This window comes from Ambystoma mexicanum, chromosome 4q, assembly GCF_040938575.1.
Source record: "Ambystoma mexicanum isolate Mex_15411 chromosome 4q, UKY_AmexF1_1, whole genome shotgun sequence".
In the NCBI taxonomy this organism is placed as follows: Eukaryota; Metazoa; Chordata; class Amphibia; order Caudata; family Ambystomatidae; genus Ambystoma; species Ambystoma mexicanum.
Window position 1 is genome coordinate 589480038 of NC_090928.1, and position 12326 is coordinate 589492363.

Genomic DNA, 12326 nt, shown 5'->3' on the forward strand with positions numbered 1-12326 from the left:
AGGGGAGAGAGACACGGGGCATGAGTGAGGGGTGGGGGGAAGGGGAGAGAGACACGGGGCATGAGCGGGGGGTGGGGGAAGGGGAGAGAGACACATGGCATGAGCGGGGGGTGGGGGGAAGGGGAGAGAGACATAGGGCATGAGCGGGGGGTGGCGGGAAGGGGAGAGAGACACGGGGCATGAGCGGGGGGAGGAGAGAGAGACACGGGCATGAGCAGGGGGTGGGGGGAAGGGAAGAAACACACGGGGCATGACAGGGGGTGGGGGGGAAGGTGAGAGACACACGGGGCATGAGCGGGGGGTGGCGGGAGGGGAGGGACACACGTGGCATGAGCAGGGGGTGGGGGGAGGGGAGAGACACACGGGGCATGAGCGGGGGAAAGGAGGGAGACACGGGGCATGAGCGGGGGGTGGGGGGAAGGGGGAGACACGGGGCATGAGCGGGGGTGGGGATAACACAAGGGAGACACGGGGCATGAGTGGGGGTGGGGGTAACAGGGGAGACAGGGCATGGGTAGGGGGGTAACACAAGGGAGACACGGGGCATGAGCGGGAAGTGGGGGGTAACAGGGGAGACAGGTCATGAGTGGGGGGCGGGGGGGAACAGGGGAGACACGGGGCTTGAGCGGGGGGTGGGGGGAACAGTAGGGAGACACGGGAGATGAGCGGGGGTGGGGGGAACAGAAGGGAGACACGGGGCATGAGCGGGGATGGATGGGGGGAAGGGGAGAGACAAATGGGGCATGAGCGGGGGTGGGGGGGTTGGGGAGAGACACACGCGGCATGAGAGGGAGGTGGGGGGAGAGAGACACACGAGGCATGAGCGGGGGGTGGGGCGGAGGGGAGAGACACACGGGGCATGAGCGGGGGTGGGCGAAAAGGAGGGAGACACGGGGCATGATCGAGGGTGGGGGGAGGGGGAGAGACACACGGGGCATGGGCAGGGGTGGGGGGAAGGGGAAAGACACACGGGGCATGAGCAGGGGTTGGGGGGAAGGGGAGAGACACAAGGGGCATGAGTAGGGGGTAGGGGGAAGGGGAGAGACACACGGGGCATGAGCGGGGGGTGGGGCGGAGGGGAGAGACACACGGGGCATGAGCGGGGGTGGGCGAAAAGGAGGGAGACACGGGGCATGATCGAGGGTGGGGGGGAGGGGGAGAGACACACGGGGCATGGGCAGGGGTGGGGGGAAGGGGAAAGACACACGGGGCATGAGCAGGGGTTGGGGGGAAGGGGAGAGACACAAGGGGCATGAGTAGGGGGTAGGGGGAAGGGGAGAGACACACGGGGCATGAGCGGGGGGTGGGGGAAGGGGAGAGAGACACGGGGCATGAGCGGGGGGGAGGGGAGAGAGACACGGGCATGAGCAGGGAGTGGGGGGAAGGGGAGATACACACGGGGCGTGAGCGGGGTGGGGGGGGAGTTGAGAGACACACGGGGCATGAGCGGGGGGTCGGGAGGAGGGGAGCATGAGCAGGGGTGTGGGGTAACACAAGGGAGACACGGGGCATGAGCGGGGGGTGGGGGTTAACGGGGAGACAGGGCATGGGTAGGGGGGTAACACAAGGGAGTCACAGGGCATGAGCGGGGGGTGGGGAAAAGGGGAGAGACACACGGGGCATGAGTAGGGCATAGGGGGAAGGGGAGAGACACACGGGGCATGAGCGGGGGGTGGGAGGGAAGGCGAGAGAGACACGGGGCATGAGCGCGGGGTTGGGGGGAACAGTAGGGAGACACGGGAGATGAGCGGGGGTGGGGGGAACAGAAGGGAGACACGGGGCATGAGCGGGGAAGGGGAAAGAGACACGGGGCATGAGCGGGGGGGAGGGGAGAGAGACACGGGCATGAGCAGGGGGTGGGGGGAAGGGAAGAAACACACGGGGCATGAGCGGGGGGTGGGGGTTAACGGGGAGACAGGGCATGGGTAGGGGGGTAACACAAGGGAGTCACAGGGCATGAGCGGGGGGTGGGGAAAAGTGGAGAGACACACGGGGCATGAGTAGGGCATAGGGGGAAGGGGAGAGACACACGGGGCATGAGCGGGTGGTGGGAGGGAAGGCGAGAGAGACACGGGGCATGAGCGCGGGAGTGGGGGGAACAGTAGGGAGACACGGGGCTTGAGCGGGGGGTGCGGGGAAGGGGAGAGACACGGGGCTTGAGCGGGGGTGGGGGGAAGGGGAGAGAGACACGGGGCATGAGCGAGGGGTGGGGGGAAGGGGAGAGAGACACGGGGCATGAGCAGGGGGTGGGGGAAGGGGAGAGAGACACGGGGCATGAGCGGGGGGTGGGGGGAAGGGGAGAGAGACATAGGGCATGAGCGGGTGGTGGCGGGAAGGGGAGAGAGACACGGGGCATGAGCGGGGGGAGGGGAGAGAGACACGGGCATGAGCAGGGGGTGGGGGGAAGGTGAGAGACACACAGGGCATGAGCGGGGGGTGGCGGGAGGGGAGGGACACACGTGGCATGAGCAGGGGGTGGGGGGGAGGAGAGAGACACATGGGGCATGAGTGGGGTGGTGGGGGGAAAGGAGGGAGACATGGGGCATGATCGGGGGTGGGGGGGAGGGGGAGAGACACACGGGGCGTGAGCGTGGGGTGGGGGGAAGGGGAGAGACACACGGGGCATGAGAAGGGCGTAGGGGGAAGGGGAGAGACACACGGGGCATGAGCGGGGGGTGGGGGGAAGGCGAGAGAGACACGGGGCATGAGCGCGGGAGTGGGGGGAACAGTAGGGAGACACGGGGCTTGAGAGGGGGGTGCGGGGAAGGGGAGAGACACGGGGCTTGAGCGGGGGGTGGGGGGAAGGGGAGAGAGACACGGGGCATGAGCGAGGGGTGGGGGGAAGGGGAGAGAGACACGGGGCATGAGTGGTGGGTGGGGGAAGGGGAGAGAGACACTGGGCATGAGCGGGGGGTGGGGGGAAGGGGAGAGAGACATAGGGCATGAGCGGGGGGTGGCGGGAAGGGGAGAGAGACACGGGGCATGAGCGGGGGAGGGGAGAGAGACACGGGCATGAGCAGGGGGTGGGGGGAAGGGAAGAAACACACGGGGTTTGACAGGGGGTGGGGGAAGGTGAGAGACACACGGGGCATGAGCGGGGGGTGGCGGGAGGGGAGGAACACACGTGGCATGAGCAGGGGGTCGGGGGAGGGGAGAGACACACGGGGCATGAGCGGGGGAAAGGAGGGAGACACTTGGAATGAACGGGGGGTGGGTGGAAGGGGGAGACACGGGGCATGAGCGGGGGTGGGGATAACACAAGGGAGACATGGGGCATGAGTGGGGGTGGGGGTAACAGGGGAGACAGGGCATGGGTAGGGGGTAACACAAGGGAGACACGGGGCATGAGCGGGGAGTGGGGGGTAACAGGGGAGACAGGTCATGAGTGGGGGGCGGGGGGGAACAGGGGAGACACGGGGCTTGAGCGGGGGGTGGGGGGAACAGTAGGGAGACACAGGAGATGAGCGGGGGGTGGGGGGAACAGAAGGGAGACACGGGGCATGAGCGGGGATGGATGGGGGAAGGGGAGAGACACATGTGGCATGAGCGGGGGGTGGGGTGGGTTGGGGAGAGACACACGGGGCATGAGCGGGAGGTGGGGGGAGAGAGATACATGAGGCATGAGCGGGGGGTGGGGGGGAGGGGAGAGACACACGGGGCATGAGCGGGGGTGGGCGAAAAGGAGGGAGACACGGGGCATGATCAGGGTGGGGGGGAGGGGGAGAGACACACGGGGCATGGGCAGGGCTGGGGGGAAGGGGAAAGACACACGGGGCATGAGCAGGGGTTGGGGGGGAAGGGGAGAGACACACGGGGCATGAGTAGGGGGTAGGGGGAAGGGGAGAGACACACGGGGCATGAGCGGGGGGTGAGGGGGAAGGGGAGAGAGACACGGGGCATGAGCAGGGGGGTGGGGGGAACAGTAGGGAGACACGGGGCTTGAGCAGGGGGTGGGGAAGGGGAGAGACACGGGGCATGAACGGGGGGTGGGGGGAAGGGGAGAGAGACACGGGGCATGAGCGAGGGGTTGGTGAAGGGGAGAGAGACACGGGGCATGAGCTGGGGGTGGGGGAAGGGGAGAGAGACACGGGGCATGAGCAGGGGTGGCGGGAAGGGGAGAGAGACACAGGGCATGAGCGGGGGGAGGGGAGAGAGACACGGGCATGAGCAGGGTGTGGGGGGAAGGGGAGATACACACGGGGCATGAGCGTGGGTGGGGGGGAAGTTGAGAGACACACGGGGCATGAGCGGTGGTGGGGGCAGGGGAGAGACACACGGGGCATGAGCGGGGGGTCGGGGGGAGGGGAGCATGAGCGGGGGTGTGGGGTAACACAAGGGAGACACGGGGCATGAGCGGGGGGTGGGGGTTAACAGGGAGACAGGGCATGGGTAGGGGGGTAACACAAGGGAGTCACAGGGCATGAGCGGGGGGTGGGGAAAAGGGGAGAGACACACGGGGCATGAGTAGGGCGTAGGGGGAAGGGGAGAGACACACGGGGCATGAGCGGGGGTTGGGGGGAAGGCGAGAGAGACACGGGGCATGAGCGCGGGGGTGGGGGGAACAGTAGGGAGACACGGGAGATGACCGGGGGGTGGGGGGAACAGAAGGGAGACACGGGGCATGAGCGGGGAAGGGGAAAGAGACACGGGGCATGAGTGGGGGGGTGGGGAAAAGGGGAGAGACACACGGGGCATGAGTAGGGCGTAGGGGGAAGGGAAGAAACACACGGGGCATGACCGGGGGTGGGGGGGAAGGTGAGAGTCACACGGGGCATGAGCGGGGGGTGGCGGGAGGGGAGAGACACACGTGGTATGAGCAGGGGGTGGTGGGGAGGGGAGAGACACACGGGGCATTAGCGGGGGAAGGAGGGAGATACGGGGCATGAGCGGGGGTGGGGGGAAGGGGGAGACACGGGGCATGAGCGGGGGTGGGGGAAAGGAGGGCGACACAGGGCATGAGCGTGGGGTGGGGTGAAGGGGAGAGAGACACTGGGCATGAGCTGGGGGTATGATGGAAGGGGAGAGAGACACGGGGCATGAGAGGGGGGTGGGGGGGAAAGGGAGAGACACACGGGGCATGAGCGGGGGGTGGGGAGAGAGACACACGGGGCATGAGCGGGGGGTGGGGGGAAGGGGAGAGAGACACGAGGCATGAGCGGGGGGTGGGGGGCAACAGTAGGGAGACACAGGGCATGAGCGGGGGGTGGGGGAGAAGGGGGGAGACACACAGGGCATGAGCGGGGGGTGGGGGGAAGGGGTGAGACACACGGGACATGAGCGGGAGGTGGGGGGGAAGGGAAGAGAGGCACGGGGCATGAGCGGAGGGTGGGGGGAAGGGGAGAGAGACACGGGGCATGTGCGGGGGTGGAGGGGAAGGGGAGAGAAACGGGGCATTAGCAGGGGGTGGGGGGAAGGAGAGAGACACATGGGGCATGAGTGGGGTGGTGGGGGGAAAGGAGGGAGACATGGGGCATGATCGGCGGTGGGGGGAGGGGGAGAGACACACGGGGCATGAGCGGGGGGTGGGGGAAGGGGAAAGACACACGGGGCATGAGCGGGGGTGGGGGGAAGGGTAGAGACACACAGGGCATGAGAATGGCGTAGGGGGAAGGGGAGAGACACACGGGGCATGAGCGGGGGGTGGGGGAAGGCGAGAGAGACACGGGGCATGAGCGCGGGAGTGGGGGGAAACGTAGGGAGACACGGGGCTTGAGCGGGGGGTGTGGGGAAGGGGAGAGACACGGGGCTTGAGCGGGGGATGGGGGAAGGGGAGAGAGACACGGGGCATGAGCGAGGGGTGGGGGGAAGGGGAGAGAGACACGGGGCATGAGCGGGGGTTGGGGGAAGGGGAGAGAGACACATGGCATGAGCGGGGGGTGGGGGGAAGGGGAGAGAGACATAGGGCATGAGCGGGGGTGGCGGGAAGGGGAGAGAGACACGGGGCATGAGCGGGGGGGGAGAGAGAGACACGGGCATGAGCAGGGGGTGGGGGGAAGGGAAGAAACACACGGGGCATGACAGGGGGTGGGGGGAAGGTGAGAGACACACGGGGCATGAGCGGGGGGTGGCGGGAGGGGAGGGACACACGTGGCATGAGCGGGGGGTGCGGGGAAGGGCGAGACACGGGGCATGAGCGGGGGTGGGGATAACACAAGGGAGACACGGGGCATGAGTGGGGGTGGGGGTAACAGGGGAGACAGGGCATGGGTAGGGGGGTAACACAAGGGAGACACGGGGCATGAGCGGGAAGTGGGGGGTAACAGGGGAGACAGGTCATGAGTGGGGGGCGGGGGGGGAACAGGGGAGACACGGGGCTTGAGCGGGGGGTGGGGGAACAGTAGGGAGACACGGGAGATGAGCGGGGGGTGGGGGGAACAGAAGGGAGACACGGGGCATGAGCGGGGATGGATGGGGGAAGGGGAGAGACACATGAGGCATGAGCGGGGGTGGGGGGGTTGGGGAGAGACACACGGGGCATGAGAGGGAAGTGGGGGGAGAGAGACACACGAGGCATGAGCGGGGGCTGGGGGGGAGGGGAGAGACACACGGGGCATGAGCGGGGGTGGGCGAAAAGGAGGGAGACACGGGGCATGATCGAGGATGGGGGGGAGGGGGAGAGACACACGGGGCATGGGCAGGGGTGGGGGGAAGGGGAAAGACAAACGGGGCATGAGCAGGGGTTGGGGGGAAGGGGAGAGACACAAGGGGCATGAGTAGGGGGTAGGGGGAAGGGGAGAGACACACGGGGCATGAGCGGGGGGTGAGGGTGAAGGGGAGAGAGACACGGGGCATGAGCGGGGGGGTGGGGGGAACAGTAGGGAGACACGGGGCTTGAGCAGGGGGTGGGGGAAGGGGAGAGACACGGGGCATGAGCGGGGGGTGGGGGGAAGGGGAGAGAGACACGGGGCATGAGCGAGGGGTGGGGGAAGGGGAGAGAGACACGGGGCATGAGCTGGGGGTGGGGGAAGGGGAGAGAGACACGGGGCATGAGCGGGGGGTGGGAGAGACACGGGCATGAGCAGGGAGTGGGGGGAAGGGGAAATACACACGGGGCATGAGCGGGGTGGGGGGGAGTTGAGAGACACACGGGGCATGAGCGGGGGTGGGGGAAGGGGAGAGACACACGGGGCATGAGCGGGGGGTCGGGGGGAGGGGAGCATGAGCGGGGGTGTGGGGTAACACAAGGGAGACACGGGGCATGAGCGGGGGGTGGGGGTTAACGGGGAGACAGGGCATGGGTAGGGGGTAACACAATGGAGTCACAGGGCATGAGCGGGGGGTGGGGAAAAGGGGAGAGACACACGGGGCATGAGTAGGGCATAGGGGGAAGGGGAGAGACACACGGGGCATGAGCGGGGGGTGGGAGGGAAGGCGAGAGAGACACGGGGCATGAGCGCGGGGGTGGGGGGAACAGAAGGGAGACACGGGGCATGAGCAGGGAAGGGGAAAGAGACACGGGGCATGAGCAGGGGGAGGGGAGAGAGACACGGGCATGAGCAGGGGGTGGGGGGAAGGGAAGAAACACACGGGGCATGACCGGTGGTGGGGGGGAAGGTGAGAGACACACGGGGCATGAGCGGGGGGTGGCGGGAGGGGAGAGACACACGTGGCATGAGCAGGGGGTGGTGGGGAGGGGAGAGACACACAGGGCATGAGCGGGGGAAGGAGGGTGATACGGGGCATGAGCGGGGGTTGGGGGGAAGGGGGAGACACGGGACATGAGCGGGGGTGGGGGAAAGGAGGGCGACACAGGGCATGAGCGTGGGGTGGGGTGAAGGGGACAGGGACAGTGGGCATGAGCTGGGGGTGGGATGGAAGGGGAGAGAGACACGGGGCATGAGCGGGGGGTGGGGGGGAAAGGGAGAGACACACGGGGCATGAGTGGGGGGTGGGGAGAGAGACACACGGGGCATGAGTGGGGGGTGGGGGGAAGGGGAGAGAGACACGAGGCATGAGCGGGGGGTGGGGGAACAGTAGGGAGACACGGGGCATGAGCGGGGGGTGGGGGAGAAGAGGGGAGACACACAGGGCATGAGCGGGGGTGGGGGGAAGGGGTGAGACACACGGGACATGAGCGGGAGGTGGGGGGAAGGGGAGAGAGGCACGGGGCATGAGCGGAGGGTGGGGGGGAAGGTGAGAGAGACACGGGGCATGAGCGGGGGGTGGGAGGGAAGGGGAGAGAAACGGGGCATTAGCAGGGGGTGGGGGGAAGGAGAGAGACACATGGGGCATGAGTGGGGTGGTGGGGGGAAAGGAGGGAGACATGGGGCATGATCGGGGGTGGGGGCAGGGGGAGAGACACACGGGGCATGAGCGGGGGGTGGGGGGAAGGGGAAAGACACACGGGGCATGAGCAGGGGTGGGGGGAAGGGGAGAGACACACAGGGCATGAGTAGGGGGAAGGGGAGAGACACACGGGGCATGAGCGTGGGGTGGGGGAAGGCGAGAGAGACACGGGGCATGAGCGCGGGGGTGGGGGAACAGTAGGGAGACACAGGGCTTGAGCGGGGGGTGCTGGGAAGGGGAGAGACACAGGGCTTGAACGGGGGGTGGGGGGAAGGGGAGAGAGACACGGGGCATGAGCGAGGGGTGGGGGGAAGGGGAGAGAGACACAGGGCATGAGCGGGGGGTGGGGGAAGGGGAGAGAGACAATGGGCATGAGCGGGGGGTGGCGGGAAGGAGAAAGAGACACGGAGCATGAGCGGGGGGAGGGGAGAGAGACACGGGCATGAGCAGGGGGTGGGGGGAAGGGAAGAAACACACAGGGCATGACCGGGGGTGGGGGGGAAGGTGAGAGACACAGGGGGCATGAACGGGGGGTGGCGGGAGGGGAGAGACACACGTGGCATGAGCAGGGGGTGGGGGGGTGGGGAGAGAGACATGGGCATGAGCGGGGGGTGGGGGAAGTGGAGAGAGACGCGGGGCATAAGCGGGGGGTGGGGGGAAGGGGAGAGAGACACAGGTCATGAGCAGGGGGTGGGGGGAAGGGGAGAGAGACACTGGGCATGAGAGGGGGGGAGGGCAGAGAGACACGGGCATGAGCAGGGGGTGGGGGGAAGGGGAGAAACACACGGGGCATGAGCGGGGGGCGGGGGGAAGGTGAGAGACACACGGAGCATGAGCGGGGGGTGGGGGGAGGGGATTGACACACAGGGCATGAGCGGGGGAAAGGAGGAGACACGGGGCATGAGCGGGGGATGGGAGGGAAGGGGGTGACACGGGGCATGAGCGGGGGTGGGGATAACACAAGGGAGAAACGGGGCATGAGCGGGGGGTGAGTGGTAACAGGGGAGACAGGGCATGGGTAGGGGGGTAACACAAGGGAGACACGGGGCATGAGCAGGGGGTGGGGGAGAGACACACGGGGCATGAGCGGGGGGTGGGGGGAAAGGAGGGAGACATGGGGCATGAGCAGAGGGTGGGGGGAATGGAGGGAGACACGGGGCATGAGCGGGGGGTGGGGGAAAGGAGGGAGACACGGGGCATGAGCGGGGTGTGGGGTGAAGTGGAGAGAGACACTGGGCATGAGCGGGGGTGGGGGGAGGGGGAGAGAGACACGGGGGTGGGGGGGAAAGGGAGAGATACACGGTGCATGAGCTGGGGGTGGGGGGGAGAGACACACGGGGCATGAGCGGGGGGGGGAAGGGGAGAGAGACACGGGGCATGAGTGGGGGGTGGGGGGGAACAGTAGGGAGACACGGGGCATGAGCGTGGGGTGGGGGAGAAGGGGAGAGACACACGGCGCATGAGCGGGGGGTGGGGGGAAGGGGTCAGAAAGGGTCAGACACAAGGGACATGAGTGGGGGGTGGGGGGAAGGGGAGAGAGACACGGGGTATGAGCGGAGGGTGGGGGGGAATGTGAGAGAGACACGGGGCATGAGCGGGGGGTGGGGGGAAAGGGAGAGACACGGGGCATTAGCAGGGGGTGGGGTGGACGGGAGAGACACATGGGGCATGAGTGGGGGGGCGGGGGGAAAGGAGGGAGACATGGGGCATGATCGGGGGTGGGGGGGAGGTGGAGAGACACACGGGGCATGAGCGGGGGTGGGGGGTAACATGAGGGAGACACGGGGCATGAGCGGGGGGTGGGGGGTAATAAGGGAGACACAGGGCATGAGCGGGGGGTGGGGGGTAACACAAGGGAGACACAGGGCATGAGCTGGGGTGGGGGTAACACAGGGGAGACACGGGGCATGAGCGGGGGTGGGGGTAACAGGGGAGACAGGTCAAGAGCGGGGTGTGGGGGGAAAGGGGAGACACAGGGCATGACAGGGGGTGGGGGGGAAGTGGAGAGAGACACTGGGCATGAGCGGGAGGTGGGGGAAGGGGAGAGACACACGGGGCATGAGCGGGGTGTGGGGGAAAGGAGGGAGACACGGGGCATGAGAGGAGGGTGGGGGGAAAGGAGGGAAACACTGGGCATGAGCAGGGGGTGGGGGAAAGGAGGGCAACACGGGGCATGAGTGGGGGGTGGGGTGAACGGGAGAGAGACACTGGGCATGAGCGGGGGGTGGGATGGAAGGGGAAAGAGACACGGGCATGAGCAGGGGGTGGGGGGAACAGTAGGGAGACACGGGGCATGAGCGGGGGTGGGGGAGAAGGGGAGAGACACACGGGGCATGAGCGGGGGGTGGGGGGAAGGGGCCAGACACACGGGACATGAGCGGGGGTGGGGGGGAAGGGGAGAAAGACACGGGGCATGAGCGGAGGGTGGGGGGGAAGGGGAGAGAGACATGGGGCATGAGCGGGGGGTGGGGGAAAGGGAGGGACACGGGGCATTAGCAGGGGGTGGGGTGGAAGGGGAGAGACACATGGGGCATGAATGGGGGGGTGGGGGGAAAGGAGGGAGACATGGGGCATGATCGGGGGGTGGGGGGAGGTGGAGAGACACACAGGGCATGAGCGGTGTGTGGGGGGTAACAAGGGAGACACAACGCATGAGCGGGGGGTGGGGGGGCAACACAAGGGAGACACAGGGCATGAGCTGGGGGTGGGGGGTAACACAAGGGAGACACGGGCCATGAGCGGGGGTAACAGGGGAGACAGGTCATGACCGGGGGTGGGGGGGAAGTGGAGAGAGACACGGGTCATGAGCGGGGGGTGGGGGGAAGGGGAGAGACACACGGGGCATGAGCGGGGGGTGGGGGTAAGGAGGGAGACATGGGGCATGAGCGGAGGGTGGGGGGAAAGGAGGGAGACACGGGGCATGAGCGGGGTGGTGGGGGAAAGGAGGGCGACACAGGGCATGAGCGGGGGGTGGGTGTAACGCTCACCTGATTCTCGCAGAGGCGCCGGTCTTGACTGGGCGACTACCGTATCTTCAAAGGTGATGTGCAGCACCCGATTGGCTCTTTGGGCTGGACCTCTGTGCCCTGTATGCCTGACGTGCAGAGTAAGATGTCTGCAGATAGAAAATACGGGTTAATGAACTGGGGTTATTGGGGTGTCCCTATCTCTTTCCTCTTCTCCTCTCCTGTAGACCCCCACAGGTTAACGCTCTCACCTTAGTTAAGTGAATGCCGAGCTCTCCATCTGCCTCGGGGCAGGGTGCTGTAGCCAGTTTCTTCACTGGATAGGTAGCGCAGGCCTCTTGACTTCAGAGGACTGCTGTCCGTCGTTTACTGCAGGAACGGTAAGTTTCGAGTAACTCAAATGTCTTTAAAGTCTTTAATAATGATGTCTCTTGTTTTGCAGGGTTCCGGCGATGGCGGATGACGGGCTGAAGTGAGTTGAAGATGGAGCCCGTGTGATGAATAGAAGCGCCTGGAAGCACGTAAGTAAGCGCTTGTTGCCAGCTTCACAAAGCGCTCTAACTGTCTTTTTATTTTGCAGGTACAAGTTCGGAGCGGCTGCAGGGTGCCGGGATACCCACTGGGTTAGATGTGGAAAGGAGTAATGGCACGTGAGTATTAAAGTTCCCCAATGTCTTTAAACGCACCTTGTTTTGTCTTTCAGATGCGAGATGCAGCGCCGACGGCCTCCGGAGCGTGCGAAGAGTTGGTAAGCTTTTGTCTTTCAGATGCCGGAATGCAGTGTGAAGACCTCCGGAGCGCACGAAGAGTAGGTAAGCCTTTGCCTTTCAGATGCCGGAATGCTAACCTGTTCTTTCTTGTCTTTATAGGTGTTGCTGAAGACTGGATTCAGGATGGTAAGCCTTTTTCCTTAGGCCCAGGACCGGATGCAGAAGCCACGATGAGCGTTCTGCTGCAGAGGGTGCAGAATAACGCAAAGCAAGATTCATCCACCGGGTGTGGTTTAAATAGCCTCCTGTAGTGCTTAGGTATCTCCTTCCACAGCCACGCCTAAGTAAGAAAAGAGTTCCTGGT